Source organism: Podarcis filfolensis, assembly GCF_964270895.1.
Source record: "Podarcis filfolensis genome assembly, chromosome: 7".
NCBI lineage: Eukaryota > Metazoa > Chordata > Lepidosauria > Squamata > Lacertidae > Podarcis > Podarcis filfolensis.
Window position 1 is genome coordinate 69,909,519 of NC_139603.1, and position 27,433 is coordinate 69,936,951.

The 27,433-nt window shown below is 40.1% G+C and overlaps 1 protein-coding gene and 1 long non-coding RNA gene across 2 annotated transcripts in view; one reads left to right on the forward strand and one right to left on the reverse strand.

Annotated features, from left to right (window-relative positions):
* Window positions 1–12,566, reverse strand: part of LOC310766303 — a 33,399-nt gene extending 20,833 nt beyond the window's left edge. Inside the window, exon 1 of the long non-coding RNA XR_014550038.1 lies at window positions 12,037–12,566. This is a non-coding gene — a long non-coding RNA (uncharacterized lncRNA). The remainder of the gene's footprint in view (window positions 1–12,036) is intronic.
* A 10-nt stretch (window positions 12,567–12,576) lies between these two features.
* Window positions 12,577–27,433, forward strand: part of ZFPM2 (zinc finger protein, FOG family member 2) — a 436,720-nt gene continuing 421,863 nt past the window's right edge. The window contains exons 1-2 of the mRNA XM_083621880.1: window positions 12,577–12,970; window positions 18,087–18,418. The gene's annotated coding sequence lies outside the window, so the exon portion shown is untranslated. The remainder of the gene's footprint in view (window positions 12,971–18,086; window positions 18,419–27,433) is intronic.

Below are 27,433 nucleotides of genomic sequence, written 5' to 3' on the forward strand. Positions count from 1 at the left end.
CAGCAGACCTTAGTTATGACTGTTTAGGAATTCAGTGCATTTTGATCTAATCACAAAATCAAAATATTCATGAAACACAATGATATCTCCCCAAAGCAGCCGGGCAGCCATTAATTTTGAAATTCGGGTAATTTATTAACACTTATCTGTAGCTGTAAAAGCTTACCTCTGTGTTTGTAATACGGCTAAAAGTGAAAGCAGTTTTAAAACTGATTCCTAATGATTTATAATGGTTTGCTGTAATTTGAGCCAGAAATTCAATTAAAATGTATGTCTAGTTTTGTTTCAAGATCTTTAGTTAAAAATTCTATTAAAATTCTATTTCCTTCTTGCATTAAATGTATTTGTTATCTACATATACAGGAAATATAAGAAAATTCTATCATTTATTCCCCAGAGACTCCCAACGCCTTTAAGACCATTCATTTTTATTTCATAACTCCCCTCTGGCACTGTTTGGGATTTGGATGCTGCTTAGCAAGAATACCTAGGAGTTATGTTATTTTTTCCATAAAGAGGAAAAACAAAACACCAAAAATCTCTCCCCCCCCCCAAGTGCTCAAACATTACCCAAGGGGCATTTATCAGTTCATCAGAGAAGGAAAAACAAATGAAGTTATCAAGCACTTTAATAGTCCTAATTATAATGTTTAGTATAGTGCCTCTCTACCTATGAGCTATAAATTCTTGCAGACTGTATTATATAACCTGACCATTAAAAAGCTATCTTCCAATAACTGCTTATCTTGTGATCCAGCCGCAAATTAAACCAAAACGGCTTTCTTTTTTATTTTGTAAAAGCAATGGAACTGATCTCAGGGGTCACTGAAGTTCTACAAAGGTAGGAGAAGTTTCACGTTATGTACTGCAGGAGTTACGTCTGACGGCACAAAAACTTTGAGAATGTACAAGTTCACAAGCTTTCTCTACCCTGTCCAATGGTATCTCAAGCAGCAAGTGATTCAAGGGAGGAAGTTCCTTACAAGGGCTATAAGAACATTAGACATATTAAAACGCCTGTGTTATTTAATTTGTAGCCTGTGCTGGTTTTTATTGATGTTTGATATATTTTGCTTTTGTGGTTACTGCTGCTTTGGAGGAAGTGTGATTCATAAATACCCTGAATTAATAAAATAAAAGATCACTCTGCACTAGGACACCATACCACTAGATGTGAGCAGATGTGCAAGGCAAGGTGATTCTATGATCCTCCTGGAAGGATCCTGCAGCTTGCAGAAATATAGGCAAACCAATATCTTCCCCTCACTCAACAACTTGCTGATAATGTTGAAGGAATAATAGACACAGTTACAAAGGCAAGCATAGCAATGTTGTAGCTCCTCCATGATTTAATCCCACCACACAACTCCTTTTAGCACCCAAACATTTAAAGCACCAAACACCTTGTAGAAGCATTAAAGCTGAATGACTGCTAGCACTAATAGCTTGTGAGCAGCGATTGGCCCAAATAAATGCATTATTTTACCCATCCTTTTTTAGTGCAGCGATAACCAATGTGGTGCCCTCCAGAACCTGTTGGACTAGTTCCCATCATCCATGACTAACGGCCATTCTCTTCTCTTTTAGCAGCAACAGCACTGGGTTGCAGGAATAGGCAAAGCATGCTGTAGCTCCATCCGCAGTAGACAGAGGTGCTGTAACTGGAACAACCAGGAGCATTGATTTATGGCTGTTCCTCCTTTACTTGCCCTCTTGACCCTTGCCTATCTTGGCTGTTTTCATGGACGTGGCTGAGGCAGTGGGTGGGTGGCCAGGTGGGTTGGTTAATGAATCTTCGAAGGAGTTTGTGGTACATTTGTTCCTGTGGGAGGGGAACCCTCCCTGTGGTACTTGGCAACTATCTCCCAGTCACTAATACCCCATTTTGAGGCAAGATACTCAAAGAGGATCATGGTGATTCAGCTGCAGGCGCTTTTGGAGGAAAGCAACTGTCCGGACCTGTCCAGTTTTAGGTTCAGGCTTGGTTTTGGCATGGAATTGGCCTTGCTTTCCCTGATGACCTTCCCCAGGGGAGAGACAGAAGGAGTGTGACCCTGTTTCTTCTTCTTCTTCTGGATCTCTCAGCAGTTATTGACACCATTGGACAGTCTCTGTGAGTTGGGGGTTGGAGGTACTGTTCTACAGTGGTTCTGTTCCTACTTGCATGGTCAGTCTTAGAGAAGGCTATGTATTTACACCTTGGCAATGCAGTTGTGGGGTACCACAAGGCATTGTTTTATCCCCAGTGCTATTTAACATTTATATGAAGCTGTTGAGAGCAATCAGCAGGAGATTTGGGGCACAGTATCATCAGTATGCTGGTGACAGCTAACTTTGTTTCTCTGTTTAATCTGAGCCAGGAGAGGCTATGCACAAGAGGAACCAGTGCTTGGATGCTGTGGTGGGCTGGATGACTGCCAACAAATTGAAGCTGAATCCTGTTAAGAGATTGTATGTGAGTGGTTCCAAAGTTCTGGCCTTGCCATGGCCTGATAATTACTGGCACACAGAGGCCAAGTTTTTTATACTGGTAGCACCACTGTTATAAAACACACTCCCTGCTGAAATGCACGAGACCTCATGTGTATTGGCATTCTACTGGCTTTTGAAGACACACCTGCAAAACTGCTGCCCTCCAGATGTTTTGGACAGCCAGACCATGTAGGCTGGGGCTAATGGGAGCTGTACTTCAAAAACATCTGGAGGGGCTCAGATTGGTGAAGGCTCTGAGCTAGACTTATTGGGGCCTCACATTGCCCTGTGCAGACTGACACAGTGTCCTACAATACACAAAGATTCTTCTTCAGCGCCCAAGGGTTCTGCAAAACATAGTTTGAAAACCATTGTTGAAACCTTCTGTATGCCACGTTTATCCATTCAGTACCATTCCGCTAGCACTGAATTTGTAAGTTTCTTTGTTAGGTGGATGCCCTGCATAGCCTTGAAAATGAATATATATTCTTCTGACTTAACTCCTTAGATTCTATATTTCATTGGTAGATAATACCTAGTCTATATTATATGGCAGATGGTTTTGATTTTATTACTGGTGGGCCATAAGCCTAGCCTCATATTTTTGTCAGGTTAAAAGAATATATTCAACCACTTGCATTTCATAGCTATTTCTTCCCAAACGAAAAATATTGTCCCGCTAGAAAATATCTATTCATTCACCATAAGTCATTCCTTGCAAAATAAATAATTCTTTTCGTAATAATTTTTGAAGTGTTACAAGCATCTTATATCAGTCTTTGAAAAGTTATGAAGGAATTTCAAACCATGAAGGTCTTTTGCTTCTGTCATCATGATAAATGGGGTTTACACAGAGTGCAAATCAACTCTTAATGTGAAACTGAAATCCTGTGATGGATTGGCAATAGGAAACTCATATGTATATACTGACTTGGACAGAGATTTTTAAAAAAGCACCTATTAGCTAAAGCCCTTAATGTTGCAGTGGTAGGCTTTCTTTCCAATAGGTACGATGTTATAGAATTAATCCAGTAGTGTTGACTTTCCTAATGTTATTTCCATGTGCTGTGTGAACCCTAATTATTAGCTCTTTTCCTTCCACATCGTAATGTCCTTACCACAGCTAGCATGTTGCTTCTTGAACTGAGAATTAAAATATTTAGAAACAGACATTATTCAGAATTGCTGTTACATAAATAGGTGCTACTAAATTATCTAAAGCATTTAATTCCATGTGCACAAGATTTACAATTATTTTTTAACACAACTCCTTGGGATGGTTTTTGTTGGGGTGTTACTGGCACTCATATTGTGCTTTTGATCTCAGACCCTTCAGAGAAGATGTGAGGTGATTACTGTGGGCTGTAGGGCAGAAGAAAGGAAGGAGAAGTCTTGTTTTGTGAGGGAAGTTTGCTCCATTTGTTGACAGACACAACTGGATGTTACATAGTATTTATCACTGAATATATTTTAATCAGTTTGTGTGTTTCTTTTAAAAAGGTGCTCATACCTACTATGAAGTTGTTACAGTAGGTACCACACTTTTAACATTCAGGGGGAAATTGTTACGGTACTGTGTACCCCCAGAAAAAAAGCACTGATTTTAATGTTTGTATCTGTCTCTCTTTAATATTCTACTTGAATGCAGGATCTTCTCCTATCTCCAACCATATTGGGGTTTCTGAAAAAGTATTCCAGTGAAACCCTGCATTACAGGTACCTGCACATAGTTGCAAATTTGGATGTCTGGGCCTTCTTCAGATCCAACTAAGGAGATGAAGAAAGGTTGACAGGGATGAAGAGAGTTCTTTTCCTTTTCTGCTAGTCTTCAAATTGTTGTGTGTGCATCTAGTTGACATTAATAAATCATGGTTGGGAAGCCTCAGTCCCAGGGCTCTCTGAACCCCTCTATCCAGCCCGGGCCACACACCCTTTGCTGGCTGTGCTCTGCACCCTTCTGGGGTGCTTTCCCCTGACTGGAATGTGTCTGTGAACTGTGATGATCCCTCTTGTTTACCTAGATCAGGCATAGGCAAACTCGGCCCTCCAGATGTTTTGGGACTACAACCCCCATAATCCCTGACCACAGGTCCTGTTAGCTAGGAATGATGGGAGTTGTAGTCCCAAAAAACATCTGGAGGGCCGAGTTTGCCTATGCCTGACCTAGATAGAGGGTGGAGAGATGAGGGTGTAAAAATCTCTGTCTGTTGCATGGCTGGAATGTAACTTACTGTACAAAGGTAAGAGTAACATTCATTGCTCCGCCCACTTTTGCCTCTAGCCACACCCATCATTGGCATGTGACCCCTGAAAGGTTGCCCATAAAGGACTGGCCCTCAAAATGAAAAGTGTATTCAGCCACCACAGTAAATCAATATTGCATATAAGATGCTTTTTAAATATTGCATTTCACATTCTTTTGGTGTAGTTACACACCACTCATTTATAGCAACAAAAAAAGTTTAGTGGCTAGAAGTAAATTATGCAAACCCCACACCCCATGTCTATTTTGTTAGCAAAGCCTAGTAAAATGATGGTTAAGCCTAGTTAAGTCACAGCCTATTCTATGAATGGAATTTCCCCAATAACTGCATTAGGAATACAAACTAGGATATTGAACTGCTGAAAGGATTTAAGAGAATATGACTCAAAAAGATCACCTATAAATTTAACACCACTTACTTATTGAAAACTAAATTGCCATCAGTGGGACTGCATAGCAAGTTTAGTGTGTTTAATTACATGAGTAGAAACTGCACCCATTCAGTATGTGGCAGTAATCCTAGGTACTTAGAAGATAGCTCCACTGAAATGGGGGGGGGTTCAGTTACACGTAGAGTTGTGTTCAGTTTACACGTAGATTTACACGTCAGTGTATTGATGGCTTTGATCAGTATATTTGTAGGGAAAAGCTGTTGCAGTATTTTCTGTTAGATGTATGCTAAACAGCATGGATTTGATCCAGCAATGCAGTTTCATGCATATAAACCAACATTTTCCATTTTTAGCAGCAGGATGAGAAAATAATCTATGCGTCTATGGAAATCCATCTGCCATAGACAGCAATGGGAGGCTTGTAGTTTGCAGATTCTGTTCCTGGAGGGTGCCCCAAAACTCTGCTCAAAGGGTAGAGAATTCCAAGGGGCCATCTGAGCACCTCTTCTGAATTTTCAAATATTGTGTGATGTGCTAAAATATTTTCATCAAGGTTATAGTTTCACGAATTACGAAAAATGTCTGGTGTGCTTTTGAGCATAAATGTATATATGGGCTTTTCCGCTACTGCACCCTGAAGGCAGTCTGGTTAACTTAGCTACTCCTTGAATTACAACTACACATTTATCCATAGACAAGGTTGTTCAGTAATTTCTTTTTAAAATTCTGTTATTTAATATTAGAAAACGGTGTGATTGAATGAATGTGTTGCGCTTCAGTGGCTTACATCTCTCAGTGTGAATGCACCACTGCATCTAACAACCCAGAGCATGCTTTTATGAGCTGGAACTTCTGAAGATTCAATTTCTGTAATAGTATCTCATCACATGTGTTCTGCGAGCTTCTTTACACTTGGGCAGAAGAATGCAGGATTTGGGGACTTAGGTTCCTTCAAACACAGCAGCTGCCCACCACTTGTTGACAATAATCTATGTCACATTTATCACTATGTCAAGTAATGTCACAAAATTTCCTAAATAGCCAAAGTAGGTAATATTTCCCAGTGGTTTTATATCAGGGAAGAAGAAGAAGAAGAAGAGTTTGGATGTGATATCCCGCTTTATCACTACCCTAGGGAGTCTCAAAGCGGCTAACATTCTCCTTTCCCTTCCTCCCCCACAACAAACACTCTGTGAGGTGAGTGAGGCTGAGAGACTTCAAAGAAGTGTGACTGGCCCAAGGTCACCCAGCAGCTGCATGTGGAGGAGCGGAGACGCGAACCTGGTTCCCCAGATTACGAGTCCATCGCTCTTAACCACTACACCACACTGGCTCTCAGGTAAGCCTGTGACCATCCTGTTGTCTTTTGGACTCCAACTCCCATCATGCCTAGCCATCACGGCCAACCGTCAGGGATAATGGGAGTTGGAGTCCAACAACATCTGTAGCAACACAGGTTTCTCACCCCTATTTTATAACTAAGACATTATTATGTCACCCATTTCCAAAATACCTGTATGCCCTACTCTGAGTTCTGTGCTGCTTTCAGTCATCCCATTGCTGTAACTGGAGAGAGTGAAGAAGTGGCACTATTAGCCAGTTCTGTCTCACCCTGACCTTCGTGACTAAGTTTGACATTAAAAGCATGACAGCTGTGTACAGAACTAAGTGCTGTAGACATCTTAATAGCTCCCTCTGCCCCGCAAGCCACGGCCTTGGTTTAAATGGTTAAATGTACGGCACCACTCATAACCTGACGGCTTTCAGCTTTCACTTTGTATAAAATGAAATGCTAAATTACAGCTCAGTTTAATGTTACTAATTTAGTATTCTTAACAAAAGAGGTAAAAGATCAAAGCAGTGCCAGGAAAGATCACAAACATGCTGATACTGAGGAAGAGTGGGTTGATACTGAGGAAGAGTGGGTTGATATGTTGCAATAAAGTACCCAAATAGATCTATGACATAGGCAAACCATGAACAAAGTTTCCTTTGTCTATTATATAATATTTTGATTTTAAATCCTCTCTGGTGCTTCATTTTATTTTTGCCTTATTTTTATATTATTACATTTTGCTTATAACATATACTTTGCATATAAATGAGACAAAACTACTACTATCCCATTCATCCAAAGATACTGTAAATCAAACGCCTGCATTTGCTTCTGGTAGTATCTGGCTTGAGTTATTCCCAGGGACTTTCCCTGCCTCTGATGAACTACTACACTACTGAGAATATTTGGTTCAAAGGACTGGATTGTTACTTCTGGGAACTGGGTGAGACAGGAGGTACAGCTGAGGGGAAATAGTGCTGTTAGGAGATAGGAGACAGAATCAAGGGTAGGAAACCTTTTTAATTCCAAGGGCCGCATTCCCTCATGGGTAGTCTTCCAGGGGCCACAAACCATTGGTGGGCAGGGCCGGAGGCAAAAGGAGGCAGAACGGTAGGTGGGACTCTTACCTTTCTACAACAGGTTACATTCAGTCCTGAGGCTGAGGTTCCTCACCCCTGCAATACATGATAGATGCAATAAATTTCTACTCATGCAGATCGAGTCTCATAATGATACCTAAACCCTTTCTGAAGGAGATTGTTCACCAGCATCCATTATAGCTGCTTTTGCCCCTGGCCGTCAAAATGATTCTGGAGGAATCTGTTTATTTGCTCTTATTTTAACAGATGCATATTACAGAGCTGGATTAATAAACCCACTAAAACCACAATATTTGAAGCACATTTTAAAAAACTCACACACAGTGTGAAAACTTTTGCTTGGGAGCTGAGGTCAGTGGCTCCAAAGGTCTGAAATTAACAGATCTTCAATGTGCAAATGTTTTGGTTTTCTTGTTGTTTAGTTGTGTCCGACTCTTTGTGGACCCCATGGACCAGAGCACGCCAGGCACTCCTGTCTTCCACTGCCTCCCGCAGTTTGGTCAAACTCATGTTGGTAGTTTCAAGAACACTATCCAACCATCTTGTCCTCTGTCATCCCCTTCTCCTTGTGCCCTCCATCTTTCCCAACATCAGGGTCTTTTCCAGGGAGTCTTCTCTTCTCATGAGGTGGCCAAAGTATTGGAGCCTCAGCTTCACGATCTGTCCTTCCATTGAGCACTCAGGGCTGATTTCCTTAAGAATGGATAGGTTTGATCTTCTTGCAGTCCATGGGACTCTCAAGAGTCTCCTCCAGCACCATAATTCAAAAGCATCAATTCTTCGGCAATCAGCCTTCTTTATGGTCCAGCTCTCACTTCCATACATCACTACTGGGAAAACCATAGCTTTAACTATATGGACCTTTGTCCGTATAGTTGGTTTGACCATTGGTTTTCTTAGAACATACCATATCTTAGAGTATGATATATCATGCTTAGTCTGTGCTCTGTGCAAGATGCAGGAATAGACAGGTGAAGAAGGAAAGAACATGTGGTGTTTGTTAGTGTTCTGATGTAGGCTTTTACAGAGAATTCCTAGAGAATGTAGTTGTTCCATATATGCTTGTTTCTTGCCATATTAACAACAGCTTTGTATTCTTTTTCTTCTCTGCTCTTGGTAAACTTTTGTTGTTGCTCAGAAATGTGAAATCTTTTTCTAGCTCTGGAAAAGCCAAGCTAGTAACTGAATTTGGTAGCTCTTCAATTTAGAGAAAGTAAAAGGGGAGCATGGAAAAAGAAAAATATTGGGTCTCACAAAAGGGTTAAGAAAGCAATAAAACTTTTCTGGTGTATAAGAGAGGATGAGAGAAAAAGAGAAGAAGACTTTTCCAGGAAATCATATGATACGCCTGCAATTAAGTCAAATAGGTTAAAGGCTTGTTATGCTAGGATTAACACACGATAAATACATCCACTGAATTACACGAAGATCTATGGGATGATTACGTATAAAAATTCCATGTAATGAGATGTATTTATCATCAAAAGGTCTGTGGCCTTTAATAAAATGTTACAATAATTATCGCACAAACGTGAAAAGTCAATAGAGGTACAGATGCCTTGTCTTTATTCCTTCATTGTGATTGGATTAATTTCAATGCCTCCAAGCCCTACTGACATTTAGCCTTCAAGAAGGAGGACTGGTGCTAAGGTTGCAACCTCTCAGCACGCCCTCTTGACTCGTCTTTTTTCTTTTGGATACAAGTCCCACTCGTGACCCCTGGAGTCTGTGTAATCTCACTTGACAACACATGTATAAATTTGTGCAATGATTCATGAATACATATTTCATCAGCGATAGGTAATATTTATTATCTAGTTTGTTTTTTAGGAATCAACCAAATGCACACCCAGGCACCATATGCATAACAACAATTACAACCAAATATTAAAATGAAAACCCCTGACAAAGTTTCATGAGGTTTTAGGTGGATGTTGGAGGCACATTTCCTGTCAGGGAGTTACTGAAGCTGATGTCCGTCATACTGTGTCTCACTTATTGCAACAGCAGTTATGTTTTCATTGGAATCCACAAACTGTATGGAAAATAGTGGCATCTTCCTCATGCCCCTCCTAAGCCTCCCGAGGTGCTGTCAGCTAATTTGAAAGTGCTTTTGGGTTCTAGACAATCAGCTGTTGAGTAGGTAGGATGCATCATCACTTTTTAAGATGTTGAAGCCTGGAGTGCTCCCTCCATTTCATGCCCTCTGTGTGTGGTATCACGTCAAGCCAACCTGTAATTGGTCACTGATGCTTTCAAACTGTGTGCAGTTTTATTTAATCCCTGAACCAATCCTAGTAACCCTCACTGAAAATTTAGTATTTAAAAAAATGAATCGTGCAATACCAAACTGCAGGGTTCATAGGACAGGTTTTACTGGATCCACCCCATCTGACATCCGATACACTGCTCTGATACCAGAAAGGGAAATCTGATGGTGGAGCTTTCCTGACAACTGCTATTGCCTCCTCCTAAGTTCTGGTCCAACTGACACTGGAGCTCTGTTGGTAAGGCTAAAAAGCAGACACATTAGGGACACTCCAAGCAACAGTGTAGATTTACAGGATACAAAGCTGCCCTGGACCCTGGCAGTCCCCCACTCAGATTGGTGGGAGGTTTAGTACAGTGGTACCTCGGTTTAAGAACAGTCTGGTTTAAGAACAATCCGGTTCATGAACTCTGCAAAACCGGAAATAGTGTCCCGGTTTGAGAACTTTACCTTGGAATCTGAACAGTAAGAATGGAATCTGAACAGTGGAAGGGCACCGGCGGCAGGAGGCCGGGAAAGCATGCCTCGGTTTAAGAATGGTTTTGGTTTAAGAATGGACTTCCGGAACGGATTAAGTTTGTAAACCGAGGTACCACTGTACTGGGCATGACTAAATCTCCTCCACTCGTTTCCCTCTCATTGCTTCCAGCTTGGAAAGGGGTGAGAGAGGATTTGCATAGCGGCTTTGCATTACATAGAACCATGCTATATGTCAGGAGTACATATTTTTGAGAAAGGATGTGCTGTGCTCTGTAAGAAATAAGAATGCCATTTTAGTGTCACTACTACCACCTGTGACCTTAGCTGCCGTGATTAAACATTGCATGTACATATATGTTGGTGTCAGGCTTTCTCCTGCATCCTGTAGGATGACATCTGCAGTGACGACATGTGGTAAGTAGAAGAAATTAGACTGTGACACATAATTGAGAGAAGAGAGATCAGAACCCCCAGCAGAAAATTTTGGGGAGGGCATATGCATGCACACGGGTGTGTGATCTTGATTCCTGCAAAGCTGCAGAACAAGGAGGTCTTTGTGCCGTTAGATGTGACATCATGGTGTAATAAAAAGATAAGAATGCCACATATACTTACACAAGAATATTGTTGACCTCAAGGTCTCTTTGACAATATTTGACCTCAGTCAAATAATAATAGGGTGTTTGACTAGTCAAGGGATTTGTAACCTAACCTTAATATGTTTCCTTTGCTTTGTGACCTTGATTTTAGTGTACATGCAACTATTAATATGTTGACTTTGCTCTGTGATGGATACATTAGCATATTATGGAAAGATGTATGTTAATTATTTTCCAATTATTATTTTCCAATGATTATGTTTCTTTTTCAAAATGATGATAGTAAATAAATTTAAAGAATTGAAAAACTTTTTGAGAAAATCTTTTTTTACTTAATAGTTTCAGATATGTTGCTTTTTTTATTCACAAAATTGATTTTAAGTTTTCCCTGTCTCCTAGGATGCCAAACCAATAAAAATATTGTCCTTGTCCATAAATGGCAAAAGAAGTTTTGCTACAACCCCTTGTTTGGAAGTATAAAAGTCTACAGTGCCGCTACACATAAAGGCAGCTGCCTGTTTTGGAATTTACAAATAGGCTAATTTTTATCAAAGGTTTTCCTTTCATGTCCTTTGACTACTAAGCTATAAGAGTTAACCAAAAGATAACTAAGCATTAACCCGTACTGCAGTTTTTATCTCCTTTGGCAATCCCCCTGGGTCTTCAGCTAAGTACATTAAATGGAGCATAAATCTTTCAGTTGTTTTCATTAAGTCACATATTTAGAATACATAGCCCAGTTTATTTGATCAATTGTAAAATATTAGCTGCCGCACTGAAGATTTGTGACATGGTTTGTAACAAGTGAACAAACGTTTCTGGAGCAGGCTGAAGGGGGGGAAAAGTGCTGGGCTGCATGGATAAACTAACAACAATTAAAGTTTGGTGTATTAATGTGCTCCCCCCTTCAATATTCTTGAAATATATACTCAAGGCCAATAAAAAGCTCAGGCAACTTTGAAGATAATTCTAATATCAGCTTAATATTCTTTTCCATTTGTACTTCTCACTTTACCAATCCTGTGTTCCTTTTCAGGCCAGGCCTAAAACCCAAAGCATATTGAAATTCTAAGAAAGACTAGGAGTGTTTATTTCATCATAATTAATGTGATTTATTATTCTTACCTTCTCTGTCCACATGACAGCAATCCTGGAAGAGACCTTATCTGACCTGCTGTAAAGGGAACCTACATTTCCCAGGTCCAGACTAAGCAGGTTTGCCAATTGATTTCCAACACAACCAAAATGGCTTCCTATAAAACCCATTGCTGTTGCACCATAACGCAAATGTGACTTCCAGAGAGCAACAGCTGAAACTACACTACTGTTGAATATGTCTGTCCTGAAATTAAAACACAAATATATTTCTTTAGTGCCAGTACACTGCCCAAGAGTTATTCCAGAGTGCATAAAATGCATTTTGAGGGAAAGTGTTGCCTTCAATGGAATGCTCTTATTTCTTTATCTATATCTTATCTTTCCCCCATTTCTTTTAAAAAACAACCATCTTCAGTCTATTTACATACATTTAAGTAGTTTAGGCATAGTCTGATTCTTTCTATTTTTCTTTTCTGCTGCGTCATCCACACTTCTGCTTGTCCCGTGCTTTCTACGCATGGGTCAGAGAAATTTTGCCTACCGCTTTCCCCTTGAAAACCCGCAAATGTATATCTGGAGAAAACTCGAGTGACGTTTGCTCTCATTCAGTGGTAAAGAAAAAGTTTTCTCAAGGGCAATAGCAGCGGGGAAAGCACGAGTCTGGCTGAGCCCTCATATTAAAATCTTCTAGTCCACAAGCCTTTCCTACAGGCCTTTCTGTCTCTGCCTCTTTTTCTCTCTCTGGCCTTGTTCAAATGGAATAGGAAACCATCGTTTCTCACTATGTGAAGGAGCCACAGGGAGTCTCACGCTCTTGGCCCTCATCTCTTCTCCCCTACTGCAGCCAGGAGAGGAGATCCATAGTTCCAATATAAGCTTTGTTAAATCATTATGTTTTAACAGATGTTACAAAACAGGTACAAAAATTAATAGCATGAAGTGCAGTTCCAGCACCTCTCAGGTGGGTTCCATTGCCATTATGAATTCTAGCACCTCTTTTTAAAAGAAAAAAAGCACTGTTGAGGTGTAACGTATATGTTGCCAACTGTATACAGTGGTACCTCAGGTTAAGAACTTAATTCGTTCTGGAGGTCCGTTCTTAACCTGAAGCTGTTCTTAACCTGAAGCACCACTTTAGGTAATGGGGCCTCCCGCTGCCGCCGCACGATTTCTGTTCTCATCCTGAGGTAAAGTTCTTAACCTGAGGTACTATTTCTGGGTTAGCGGAGTCTGTAACCTGAAGTGTCTATAACCTGAAGCATCTGTAACCACTGTATCTGGCACATGGCTCCTTTAAGAGAGACCCGAAGAGGGCCCTAAACAAAGATGCACAGTGGTACCTCGGGTTAAGTACTTAATTCGTTCCGGGGGTCTGTTCTTAACCTGAAACTGTTCTTAACCTGAAGCACCACTTTAGCTAATGGGGCCTCCTGCTGCCGCCGCGCTGCCAGAGCATGATTTCTGTTCTCATCCTGAAGCAAAGTTCTTAACCCGAGGTACTATTTCTGGGTTAGTGGAGTCTGTAACCTGAAGCGTATGTAACCCGAGGTACCACTGTATTCATTCCTCCAAACAACTCAAGATAGCATTACTGACATGGATTCCCTGCCCTGTTCCCGCAACATCAGTCCTGTAAGGTAGACAAGGCTGAGGAAGAGTGATTGGCTCCAACGGAGCTGAAGGACTGAGGGTCTAAGAAATATTATTAATCTAATGATAAGGTTTTATATAGAAAAAAGTTGTTACAAGAGATCAGAAAGCGTCTAGCCCCACCTTCTCCCTGGTATGCTGGTTATTATTATTTTTAAATGTTGAACTAACTTCTTTGTGTAAAAGGGTATTGTGAGAACCCACAGCTCCCAGATGCTGTGTATACACCATATATTTATATGTGACCCCCCCCCCCGCAAAATCAGGGAACTGTAGTTTGTTAAAGGTGTGGGGAATTGTAGCTACGTGAGGGTTAAACTACAATTCTCAGGTTTCTGTGGAGAAACATGTGTTTCAAATGTGTCTTAATACATATGGGGTGAACACAGGCTTACTGCAGCAGCAACTAGGCCTTGTTTAATAGGAGGGGACAAATGTGTAGGAGACCTTTTTTTGTTCTTTTAAACATTGCTTAAATCTCAGTATGATGTTTCTTAACTTTCAGCATTCCAAGTTCTAAATAAGAATAGCAGAGCCCAGTTTCTGACTGCAGCAATCTGAATATTGCAAAGGAACGATCGTTGCACAGTCTGGTCTTACTATCAGTAATGTACTCTCAGGAATCAGTAACACGTTGTTAAAAATGGCTTGCTGCAGCCTCTCGTTGAACACGAGATGGAAGTAGAGAAGTTGGTGCTAACCTACGCTGCAATGCCACTTATTTTAAACATGTCATATGTTGAGTATGTGTGATAAGTTGTTGTTCCATGACAAATTATGTGAGTTGATTAGTAATCAGAAATGGGCATGGAAGGGGCCTCTCAATATGTGTGCCCCCCCCATATGTGGTGGGACTAAAAAGGGCTTCTTAGATAAAAGACACAAAGCATGAAAGCAAAGTAAGACCTGATAACCCTATTTAAAAGAGGAGCTATTAGTAAATACCATTGCTAAACCACCCAGTAAACATTTGAATGACTTTAGATTACTGTTAACCTATGGAGTGACATTGTTAATCAGACACAAGGTAGCTGTGGAGGCAATACATATGTGTAAGTTAAGCAACTAATTTCAATTTTGCAAATATATAAAGTGGAAAAAAATATGTGAAACTGTCGTTTTCCATTACACCACCTTAACAATGCTAGGATACCTGGCATTAACCAATGGTTGCAGTACAGGTTTCACTGAATGCATCATTTTTGGAACGATACAGATGTTTGATGTTATGCTGGTCATTATTTCCTTAACCACTGATCCTAGGGAGCTCCATGTAATATACAAATGTTTGTAATGCACAAATAATACCCCCAAAACTACCATAATCAAACTTATCCAAGAAAGTAGTTAGTCATATTTTAGGGCATATGAATGTTGTATCTTATTTGTATTGGCTTTTAGTACCTGGGTCTAGGAATCGATGAATTTGTCAGTTTTGTTCTCTCATTTTTCCAATATTAAATTAAGTTTTCCACTGCAGCAGTTTGCAAAAAAAAATTCTCATGAACATTGCTCATAAATTTAGTGTGAATTTCCCTTAATAAATTTGACACATTTTTGCAAAGCAATTTCCCCTAATATACTACTTTTTAAATGTTATTTTCACTAATATGTGCATTTTAATGCACATTTTACCACAGTACTGTACTGTATATGCATGTTTGTAAAAATTACTTGACTGCAGAACTGCACTGCAAAGTTTGGAGAAGTGTGAATTTTAAAGGATACCTGTGGTTCAGTTTGCATATTGTCTAGCAAAGTATGGATTTCTAATTTAACCTGTAAAAAGCAGATGTTAGGCCAGAATAATAGTAAGTGACCATGATTACCCTGGAGTTCCACACAACAACTCGTGACGACCCTAGAGCTAAATTGGCAGGAACCAATATGAATAAAGAAACTTGCCTTAAATGAGGATAGATTATTTATCTATTTAGGCCAGTACTGTCTGGCAACAGTACTCCATGGTCTTTAATCTCATCTGCCAACTGATTCTTTCCATTGGAGATGTCAGAGATTGAACCTGGAACCTTTTGCGTCTAAAGCATGTACTCTACCACTGAGAAATAGTTATTATAATTGGCCATGATTCAGGCTTGTGCCCTGTGATTCTCCAGCAGTTTGACTTAACACTCACAGGTGCAATCCATTGTCTCTCCAGACAGATGAATGCCAAGAACTATAAGAAAAAGATTCAGCTTCAGTTGCAGGCAACTGCTCACATAAAATACCACGCAGACCTCATTTATAAGAAGTATAAAAATTATCCTTTCTATGCGTGTGAGAGAGAGGTGGGGAGAGGGAGAGGGAGGGAGGGAGGGAGAGAGATTTTTAGCAGTGCAAAAGAACCCTGCTAATAATTGTAGGTCTGCCAAAGCATTTTCATATTATTCTGTCCTCATCAGTGATTCACTAATAAAACTTTGAATGACTCTACAGGCTGATGAGGTTAATTTATTTTGCATAAGAGTGAGAAAGCGTTTATTGAGTGGGCTTAAGATTCGCTGTCCTCGTAGGGAGCAAAAGACCTAAACACTAGTGGAGTTTTCAAAGACAGAAAGATGGCAAACAAGGGAGAGTGCTGTCAGTTGACATTTTGCTTTCATGCAATTGCTGATCGCTTTGCAACATCCTGTTGTTGTTGTTGTTTAGTTGTTTAGTCGTGTCTGACTCTTCATGACCCCATGGACCAGAGCATGCCAGGGATGTGTTGAGACTTGAATTGTAGATCATACCTCAGGATTTTTATGAAAATTTATTTCCCCGTTTTGAATGCACCTGTTGCCCTGGTCATGTGAGATTTGTTGGAGCCAATTAGAACAGTGTGAGAGCAGAGCAAGCGAACAGTGAGTTCCTTTTTGGAATAGATAGTCTGTGCTTGTTTGCTTAAAGTAGGACATAACTTAAGGTTACCAGATTTTTTTCAATGAATCCGGGGACACTTTTCAGCTTCAGTCGGAATGGATGGATTTTGTCAGGGGACTGATTTGTAAATCCGGGGACTGTCCCCGGGAAACAGGGATGTCTGGTAACCTTAACTTAACTAGCGAAACAGATGATTTGTGCCTTGCTTTCACAAGAGATACGATACCCAGAGGGACAGCTGGTTGGAGGGAAATTACATCATAATGATCAGGGATATTGATTCCAGGGACAGCGGATGTCAGTGGTGCTGGTAGGACTTACAGGCTCCAAATACATGCAAGTAAATGTCAAATACACACGTGTGATGCGCATATGCAGACACCATACTGCCATGTTTAGCCAGAAATCCAAACCAGGCAGCCAGAAATGTAAAGAGGTTAAGAAAAGGGTACGGAAAGAAGGTAAAGCACCCCACTCAGTCTTCCAGTTTTTCAAAACAGACAAGGCCTTTCTGCAGTCTGTCTCAGGAAATATGCTAAGGAAGTAGATGACCAAAAACAAGATGAAAATGACTGGCAACTGATGGTGAGGAAAAGCTGCTAGATGCATCACGCGACTCCAGACTAATGCTTTCAATAGATGGGCAGATAATACCATCATATTCAGAAGGACGTTTACAAAAAGCAGGAGAGAGCCGTGTGCATGTTTTTGTTTTCAAAATTCCAAGCATGTGACCCTAAAAAAAAAAAGGTCTATCCATACAAATGTTCTTCTATGTGATGCCTTGACTTTTGAATTATGGTATGCATAATTTTCTTGATTTTCCCCTCATGTTATTTATTTGTTAGTGAATCAGCTTCCACACACATGCCTCAAGATGATGGATAAAATTAAATAAAAACAGTTAAAAACAACACTGATGAAATAAGGCCAGGCAAATTTTAAAAACAATGTGACATAGGCAACTGTGGTATAGACCTGTTCATCCAGCTAGGAAACGTAAGACTTCCACCAAGAGGCAAGAATAGTTTTAGAGCTTTAGCTATATCCTTATCAAGCGTGAACCTCCAATAGAAATTCAATTCTCTGCAAGCTGTGTAAGGCTCCTCTTCAAGCTGGATGCTTTATTTTAAAATCATGTGAAAAGCTCCATTGTGGACAAAATGTAGAAAATATCATGTCAGGATTAAAATAGCAACTTTTATTTCATGACCAGCGATGGTTTGCATGGGATGGGAATGGAGACAAATGTGGGAGGGGCACTTGCTGGGTTGGGTGGGCCCTTGGCCTGATCCAGCAGGCTGTTGTGTTCTTATGGGAGATGCACAGTGCAATGACATTCCATCACACATTGTGGGTGTGGGACACTGTAAGTCAGGGATGGGGAACCTTCAGCTCCCATCATCCTGGTTCTGCCCCAGACCAACATAGCAGTAATGTAATAATGTCACTATCTTTAAACCAAAGGTTATCTTGTGTATGCTGCTGCTTTTTTTGTTGCATTGTATTGTATGTGGTTTATTTACACTGATTGTTTTACAATTTTATGTTTTAATTTGCAGCATTTATTACTGATTGCTGCTCGGAGTAAACAACACGGGGCCAATGTAGCATGTGATCAGGAACCAAAGGACTGCTGCTTGTGGCAAGGAGGCGAACAGGAGGGGGGGGCGGGTAAGAGCCTTCAATCCTCTCACCACCATCTACAGCTACCCCCTTTGTCCTGCTAACTTGCACCTGCTGAGCCTCTTACCATTTGGCAAGCCAGCCCCAGCAGCTGAGAGCAGCAGTAGTTGTGTTATCTCGGCACCTGCAGCCATCTGGCTGCAGCACCAACTACAAAGCATAGGCAGAGCCACTGCTACAATTGTTTTAACTATTTCTTCAGATGAAGGTCAGTATGGAAATAATAATAATAATAATAATAATAATAATAATAATAAACAAATTCACCAAATTAATTAAAAAATCTTGAATTATACCTGAAAGTAGATCCTATTATTTTTAGGTGAACTGAAGGCGAATTAAGTGTCTTTTGTGTAGAACTTTGGCAGATGTTACATTCAATTCTCTCTCTCTCTCTCTCTCTCTCTCTCTCTCTCTCTCTCTCTCTCTCTCTGGGTTTCTTCACACTTACTCTCTGTTTATTGTTGCCATTGCAGTTACCATTTTTAACCTATCTGAAAAGTGATGTAGCTGTTTACGTTTTAAAGATCACAATTGTTGGGGGGGGGGGGAAATAAGCAAACAATTGTTCACATTTACACTGTGTATAGGTTTTGGTGCTTTCTTAGTCTATTTTATACTTTAAGCAGAGCAGCTTGTAAAATTCTGAAGGCTGAAAAACAACACTGAGGACCACTTGAACGAATTGTGAATTAAACTGAAACAGAATTGGTTACTTTCTCATACAGTCATCGAATTGTAGAGTTGGAAGGTACCCAAAGAGGCATCTAGTCCAACCCTCTCCAATGCAGGACTCATTTGGAAGGGGTGAACTAGAGTTGGAGCAAATTCTTTTTTGGAAGTGGAGACCTGGAACTGGAACTAATTCCTTTTAAAAAAGCACTGTTACTGATAAAACTGTATATTCATTATGCATTTAAGCCACCTTGAGAAGGCTGTATTCATGAAAGGTGGCTTAAAAATATTTGACTATATATAATCATATAATAAATAAAATTATCGTTGCTTAAACATTTTAGATTTTGAAAATACATTTTACAAAGCCCTTTTACAACAACAAAATAATTAGCTTTTAAGAGTCAGCAAATTGTCTGTTAGGCTTGTGTAGTAGTCTGGGCTGAACTACATAATATCTGTTTGCTTGTTTCTTCCCATGCCTACATTGGCTTAGCAAAATACTGTCATTTTCTGACTCCATCTGCTATATATGATATGATGAATGTAGCCATTCTTCTTTCCCCATCATTACAGCTGGTCTTTGATCCAAAGCAGCTAATTTATATTTACCATCTATCAGCTACCATCATAAGTTTTAGGGAAAGAGGCTCAGGCACACCTGGGCAGAATGAATTTTCTTTGATGCAGTTGGAGAATATCTCAAAATGTGATTAAGAGTCATTCATCCTACTCTTGATGGGCCACATGGGAATCATCTTTAACTTTCATAGCGGAGAGCATTTGTTTGCTTAAATCACCATAAACACTTCCAAATTCATTTGATGTTATAATCTGCTGCCATCATTACATCACAGTTATCTAAGGGTACCTGTTTTCCTTTATATGTTGAGATCAAGTTGCATATAGCTTCCTAGGCCAGCATCTCTTCCCAACCCAACATGGAAATTAATATCAACTTAGACTGAAATTAAAGGTTTACTTGTATTTAACAGCTGTAGATGTATGGTTACAGGATTACGTCTTCTACAAAAACTTGTTGACATGTTAATATATTTAAGGAAATCCCTGACTGTCACAACATAAAACACTCCTCATTTCAGAATTGGGTAATTTTACACAGCATAGTCACAGTCCAAACCTGTTTGCATGTAGCAATAGTTAACTACTCTCAGCAGTGCCAGTTAACACTTTAGCAGGGATTGCATACAACAAGGAAGGTGATGTTCAGTATATCCTGTTGAGTCTATAGATATGTGAGGCTGGTGGATTGTATTGTGGAATTGTGCTCAGAGCAGCTATTTGCACACAATTCCTTATTTAGCTGGGGATATTACTGTAATCTATTAAACACTAATAAGAACTGAACCTATCAGCTTGGATAGAGAGAGATGCTGTTACAGGGCAGGAAATTAGTATATAAACTAAAGGTAGTATCAGCAGTAAGGAAAGTAATCTGTACCTGTGGCTTGAACAGCACAACCATAAAATGGTTCAAACTGCACTTTGTTTCATCTTTGTATATAAAAAAATGCAAACTGGTCCATCCTCCATACCCCGCAAGTGTCCCAGAAAAACCAGGCCTTCCTGTTTTTTCCCATGAGAGCATGCTGGTCATTGGGGGCACCATGATATTGTACCGAGATCTCACCAACCACTTTTTCAGGGCTGCAGTCTTGCCCTCCTCCCCTTTTAGGATCTGTGATTTTGCACAGGTCACGTGACTCATGAGGGAGCATGGATGGGAAGACACATGTCCCGGTTTTGGGACTCAGCATATTGGAGGGTATGCATCCTCTTCATAATAGGCTAAGATTTATGAAGTATAGAAAGCTGCCTTCTACCAAGGCACACTTATTTGTCCATCTAGCGTAGTACTGTCTGCTTTGGATAGCAGCAGCTCTCCAGGATCTCAGACAGAGAGCTTTCCGAATATCTGCCACCTGATATTTTTAACTGGAAATGTCGAAGATTAGGCCCTTAAAGCAGGTGGGGGAAACTTTTGGCCTTCCAGATGTTAACTGAAATATGACTCCCACCAGCCCCTGCAATCATGGCCAATGGCAAGGGAGGTGGAGTTGTATTTCAGCATCATCTGGAGACCCATAGGTTCCCTGCACCTGCTTTAAAGCTTTACAATGAGTTTTTAAAGTTAGTTAGTTTTAAGTTCCTTTGGGGGCCCAAAATTGAGTCAGAAATAATTTTATAAATAAACACAGTAAAAAAGAAAAGAAAAAGGGAACCTTCTACAGGTGCATCATCTGCTCTACAACTTAGCTATGGCCTCTCCCCTAATTTAATATTATATAATTTTATATTAATCTGTGCTCTGTTTTGACCTCCTTTTGTGCAAAGTGTAAGAGGCCACAAGCGTGATATGTGGGGGTCTGGTGCTTATTTGGTTTAGCATCTCAGCATTGTCTACTCAGAGGACCAGTTTCATTCCTAGCGATATTTGCATGGTGGCTCAGGATGTTACTCCATCACATTATTGTAGCACTGCTCTGGAATGAATGCGTAAGTCAGGGTGGTGGTACTGAATGAATTACCCGGTCAATTTCTATGGACACAGCTTTACTGTTAGTCCAGCAAAGGGTCAATCCGTTTGTTCTGCAATATAAAAAGAAAGGTTTATTGGGTAAGTTTCCGCCAGTTTTCATCAGGTCTTATGCAAAAGCTTCCAAAGCCATGGAATATGACTGTGATTGTGCTATCTTTGCACATCCCACAGTGTAAATTTAGGTGTGTTTACTCAGAAGTACATCCCATTGTATTCAGTGGGATTTACTCTCTGGTAAGTATTCCTAAGATTGCAGCCTGATGATTTATAAAACACATGTTGGAAATGCTCACAAAGGATTTCAAATACATCATCTCAGTAATTCTTAGAACAAAAGGATCACAAGCAGCCATATAACTTTGCCTAGGATTATTTTCCCCATTTTTCAGAAAGGGGACTGAGGCTAAAAAGAATAGTCACTAGCATAATACCACTGGGTGAGTTAAAGAGTGGGGTGAAATCTGCACAATGGCTCACACTCTTAGCCACTATGCAATAATATAATATAATATAATATAATATAATATAATATAATATAATATAATATAATATAATAATATTTTATTATTTAAATCCGCCCATCTGCCTGGGTTTCCCCAGCCACTCAGGGTGGCTCCCAACAGAATATTAAAAAATATGATAAAACATCAAACATTAAAAACTTCCCTAAACAGGGCTGCCTTCAGATGTCTTCTAAAAGTCAGATAGTTGTTTTTTCATTGACATCTGATGGGAGGGCGTTCCACAGGGTGGGCACCACTACCAAGAAGTTCGCAATGAATATTTGCCCACTTTAAAAAATGAAACAAACAACAACACCACAATCTGTAATTTATTACAGATTGTGCTCAAAGTTTCAAACCAACTCCCATTCCATTTGACCTGCAACAAAGGGAGAGAAGTGACAGTAGTACCCACTCCATCAACCCAACTGAAAGACCACCTCCACTGGGTTTCTCCTCTTCCCCGGACTGTTTCTATGCAAGCTGGTCATTAGAAAAACTTAGCAGCTTTGGGACCTGTTGCCTGAGTTTGCCTATATGCCCTGTATTTTATTTGTGTCATGTGTATTTTAGACTGTAAGGCCTGAAGGCATGGGCTGTCTTTTTTATTATTGTTTTTATCGATCCGATGTAAGCTGCTCTGGGAACCTTTTCAGCTGGCAAGTGGGGAAAAGCAAAGGTCCCTTTAAAGAAACACTTTTCAGATTGCTCACATGGAGGCCAGCAGGCTGCTTGCAGGCACAGCAAAATGTACAGGTTGCAAAAGTGTTGCAAAAGGAATGCAAATACAAATAGATGTGGGTGGTAGAGGAAGGGTGTGGGGAAAGGGATTGTGAAGAATCACAGGATGCAAAGAAGTGGTGAGACATAGAGGCAGAGTGGGATATGGATATATGTGTATCTGCTCAGGTAGGCAGTCTTTGTTAGAGAGTGTGATGGGGCAAAGCAGGCTGCTTGTTTTGTTTTGGCCGTGTTTATTATGTCTTTTCCTAGATACTGTGAGGAATGAGATTATAGGGGGGCGGCGGAGAAGAGAAACAGGAAGAGATGGATGAAAGCCTTAGGGTTAACATGCATGCACACACACACACAAACGCACGTGCACACCCCTAATCACATCCACACTCTTACACAAACTAATCTCCTGGGACCACATGTCTTGGAACAGGAAGGCCTCTGCCTGGGGTGCTTCCACTGCTAAGCCACCTGCTCTCCCTGCTGTCAAAAAATCACCAGAGTTAGAGGAAGCACGGCGAGGAAGAGGAATAAACAGTGATCCTTGGAGAAGGTTTCTGGGGGATAATGGTAGATGTTTATCCCATGACACATTCCATGTTCATTCTTTAGGTATGATTTGCAAAAGATTGGTTGTATGCATGATGTCACACCGCAAAGGGCTGCTGGTAACGTTTCCTTGTGTGAAACTTTAATGCATTCTTTAGAAGAGATTCTCCTTCCTCTCTTCTTTTCCCACTCTGTCCCTTATGTTATCTCATATTAGCCATAGACCCTCCCAAAAAAGTTCAGGAATGACTTTGAATCAGACATTTTACAATTGTGTGGTTTTTTTTTTAAAAAAGAAATTATCTAAAAAAACCAGACTGAAGGGTTTAATTAACAAGCTCCAAGTAATAGTTAGACCCTTTCCCCCTCTTCTATCAGCTTTCACTTTTATTTACGATGGGAGTCCCCCTTGTATCTCCTTTCCCACAGGACCCACTATCACTAATATTTCTGTGATCTGTGAATAAACCAAAATTTAAAGTTAGTTACTTACAATCAATGCAAATTAATGATTTCTTTTTTTAAAAAAAATATTTCAATCAGGAAAAGCAGCTTTGTAGTCGAAAATCCCACGCTGGCCTTAGAGTGGGAGTTTTTCCAGCCTCTGCTTAAATCCAAAAAAATACTGCAATCTTCTGGCACAGGCTCACTGTAATGCTTTAAAAACAATTTAGCAACTGTCATTGCTGTAATTACAGTAACTAATTACCATCCTTAGCAAACAAATAGCTTAACATAATACGCAAGCCGAATCAATTTTGAAGAAATGCAAATTCCGAAAGCAAAAAAGGGCATTTTGGCAAACCTGAAAGAGAAGCGGGAAAATAATACACTTTGTTTTATCTCCACATAATTCCCAGGGAATATCATATCATAAATATTTGCATTCAGTTCTTATCAGGACATTTGCATTTGCTTCCTTATCAGTCTGCAGGCCGGACTCTGCCAGATAGAGAGTCGAGCTCCACACCATGTACATATTTCTAATGAATCACGTCTCAGGCTGAGAGAATATTTTGGCTGGAACTTTATCACTGAGATGAAGAGGTCATTTACTCTCCAAGTCAGTTCATCTTGGAATTGTCTTGAGATTCCAATGTGATTCAACTGCCTTTCCCCCTTTCCTTTTCAGAAAACCCAAATAACCCCAAACCTGAATTTTCTTAATGTTGGTAATGTTGCCACATTCAAACAGCCTTAGCATACATCTGTTTATTCCTTCCTAAAAATGTAAATGTTTCTGCTGAGGTTTTATAGTCCAGATATTGTACCCTACAAACATTGATATATCGTAGTGTCTTGCCAGACATAAATATCAGTGAGTTTGAATTAAAGATGAGATCTCGGCTGAGGCTTGTTCAAGAATCCTTACTGTGAAATTTGGCAGCAAATCTTTTCTTTTTCTTTTTTTGGTGATAGAAGAACTTTTTCTACTTGGTTCAAGAAAAAGAACTTTAAGTCATGATGCATCAGGAATATGTGATATTTTTGTATGCCATTTTTCTTAGTAGGGTATTCAGAAATCAGTACTGAAGACTTTTGCCCCCAGTCCATTAAGATCCACCCTTGAAGACCCTGTGGTTTCCCTAGTTAGGTATAAAATCAGTTAGCAGTTTATGTTCTTAGAAGAAATAGATGTTAGACAAAGAGACGTGAGCCAGGGGACTTAAGTAATTATTGGCTGGGGGGGTACAAGGCATTGAAAGTGATGGTGCCTACTTCTCAGGAAGGAAGGAAACCTGAGCACCCCTAGTTGTAGAATCGCTCACGATTAACAGTGGTGCTATGATTTATTTTACATTAGATCCTGTGTAAAATGTGCTACAAAATCAGAACTGGAGGAAATGTCATCTGAATAGGCTTGCTTATTACAAGGGTGCTAATATTTATCTTCTTATTTTTTTACATATCAAATAATTTCAGCAAGTAAATTAACAACAGAACAACACAAACAGAAATGGCAGATATTAAACTTGAGAAAAGGTGTCAGTTGTGTTTGTTCTTTATGAAGATGGCTTGAAGTTAGCTTCACTTTATTTTCCATATCCTGCTTTGGTTTATTTATTTGAGCACAAATTGCAGTTTCTGGTCCATCATTATTCAAATGACTGACAAAGCCCATTTGTACCCAGGGAAACACTGTATCAACTGTGTACATATGGACTACTCCCATTGTCACAACTTCTGTTGTTTCTGATAATAGACATTTGCTAGCATAGGGATAAGGGAAAAGAAAGTACCAAGAGCTTGGATGGGGGAAGATACAGTGCTTTTGTCTGTAGGGTGCCCAGATGAAAGGGGGACAGGGATCCTGGATTGAATGCTTGTAGAGAAGAGGGAAAGTTGGCAGGTGCAGCTTGTCATGAAGGGTGGAGGCAATCCGCACCTGCTGAAATTCCCTTTTGCACAGGTACAAGAGCTCTGTTCTCTGTTGCATCCGGTCGCCCTATTCCTGTGCCAGCAAAAAATAAAGCCTGTAAGAGCAGGCAGGAAGAAGACCCTCCAGCCACTTCTGCTGTATGTAAGGCAATCTTGCAAACTGGTCAAATAATCTGGCCTTGTCATGATTGTACTCCCAATAATTTCAAACAGCAAGGGCACATGAAAGAAGTGTCCCTGGGGTCCATCCTGCAGCCATGTTTCTCCCTTTCCCCAGAGGAGTGATGGGGAATGTGTGGCCTTCCATATATCTTTGGACTCTGAACTCATATGAGTCCCCAGCCAGCAAGGCCAGTGGTCAGGGTTTGTGGGGGGAGTTGTACAACAATATCGGGCAGGGCACAGGTTTCCCAGTTCTGCCATAAATATTCAAGACTAATATTCCTCTGCAAGCACACTACAGTTTTCTTGGCACATGGATTAAGATAATTTACGGCAATCCACCTATCCCAATATTGTCTGCTTGCTTGTCAGTTACTCCTCAGGGCATTTTGCAGGGGTCTTTTGTATCATCACATGCTTGATATCATCTGACCAAGGGCTGAACCTAGAACATGCAAAGCATGCACTCTTTCTCTGACCTGTGTTTTCACCCAATATTTTGAATAGCCTTTGACACCGACAGTGGTGTATCTAACAGGATATTTTATTACATTAGGCTATTTTAACCACTTAAAAAACAAACAAATAAACAACAGCAACAAAATCTAGTTATAGACAGCAATAACTACTTTTGTCTAAGGCCCAAACTACACATTGCACATACACCCATGTGTGAGTAGTAGCCCTATGACTCCTTTAAATGAAGAAAAGCCACTTCCAGTGGGGGTGGATGGAGGGGGCATCTAACCCTTTCTTTGCCTGCTATGCCTCTTCCCCAAATAATCCCCCTTGTGTGAATATTTAAATTTATGGTTCTCCAAGGGGATGTAGAAAGGTTAAGCAGTTCTCCCCTTGCTTCCTGTCCTTCCAGGAATAGTCCCCCTCATTTAAGGGGGGCTTTAGGCGACAGTTCATCTATCTGCAGGTAAGTATGCTTTGTGCCTGTAGATTCCGTATTTTTCCGTGTATAAGACTATATTTTTTCCTACATTTTTGAAGTTTAAAATAAGGGGTCATCTTATACATGGATAGTGTATAGTGTATTTTCTTAATTTTGAGTCCCAAAAAATAGGGGGCTGCTTATACACAGGTGCTTCTTATACACGAAAAAATATGGCATCTAGTATTTCTGTATAACACAGATTGAACTGATTATGCTGCAGGTAAGCTGTGGTTGGGATAACTGAATGGGAGGAGGAAAAGTAAGAGGAGCAGAGGAAGTTAGTTGTTCTCCCCCCTACACACTCCTCTCGTTTTTCTTTAATAGAGTTATAGATCTTTGTCTTTCATCTACAAAATCCATTAGTAAACCCAAGGGGGGGGAAACCATGACAAATATTAAACTAGATCAAAGATCCAACAATCTGCGGAAATATAAAACAGATACAAGCAAGTAGTGATGATTGGTCCATAGTCCAGGGTCTTCTAGGAATACTTTAGCACAATATTAGAAGGGTTTACTTTTCAAGTTTTTCTTGGTTTTATTCGGTGAAAGGGAATAATAGATATGACATAATATAAAAAGGAGAGTTCACTGGATGCCTAAATCCAGGTTTGAGGCAAGTGCTCTATGTTGAGAGAGCCCTGGCAGAGATTTAAAAGCATACAGCAAAATGCAGTGTGGAAATATAGACTTTAAAGCACCCCCTTCTACTGTAAG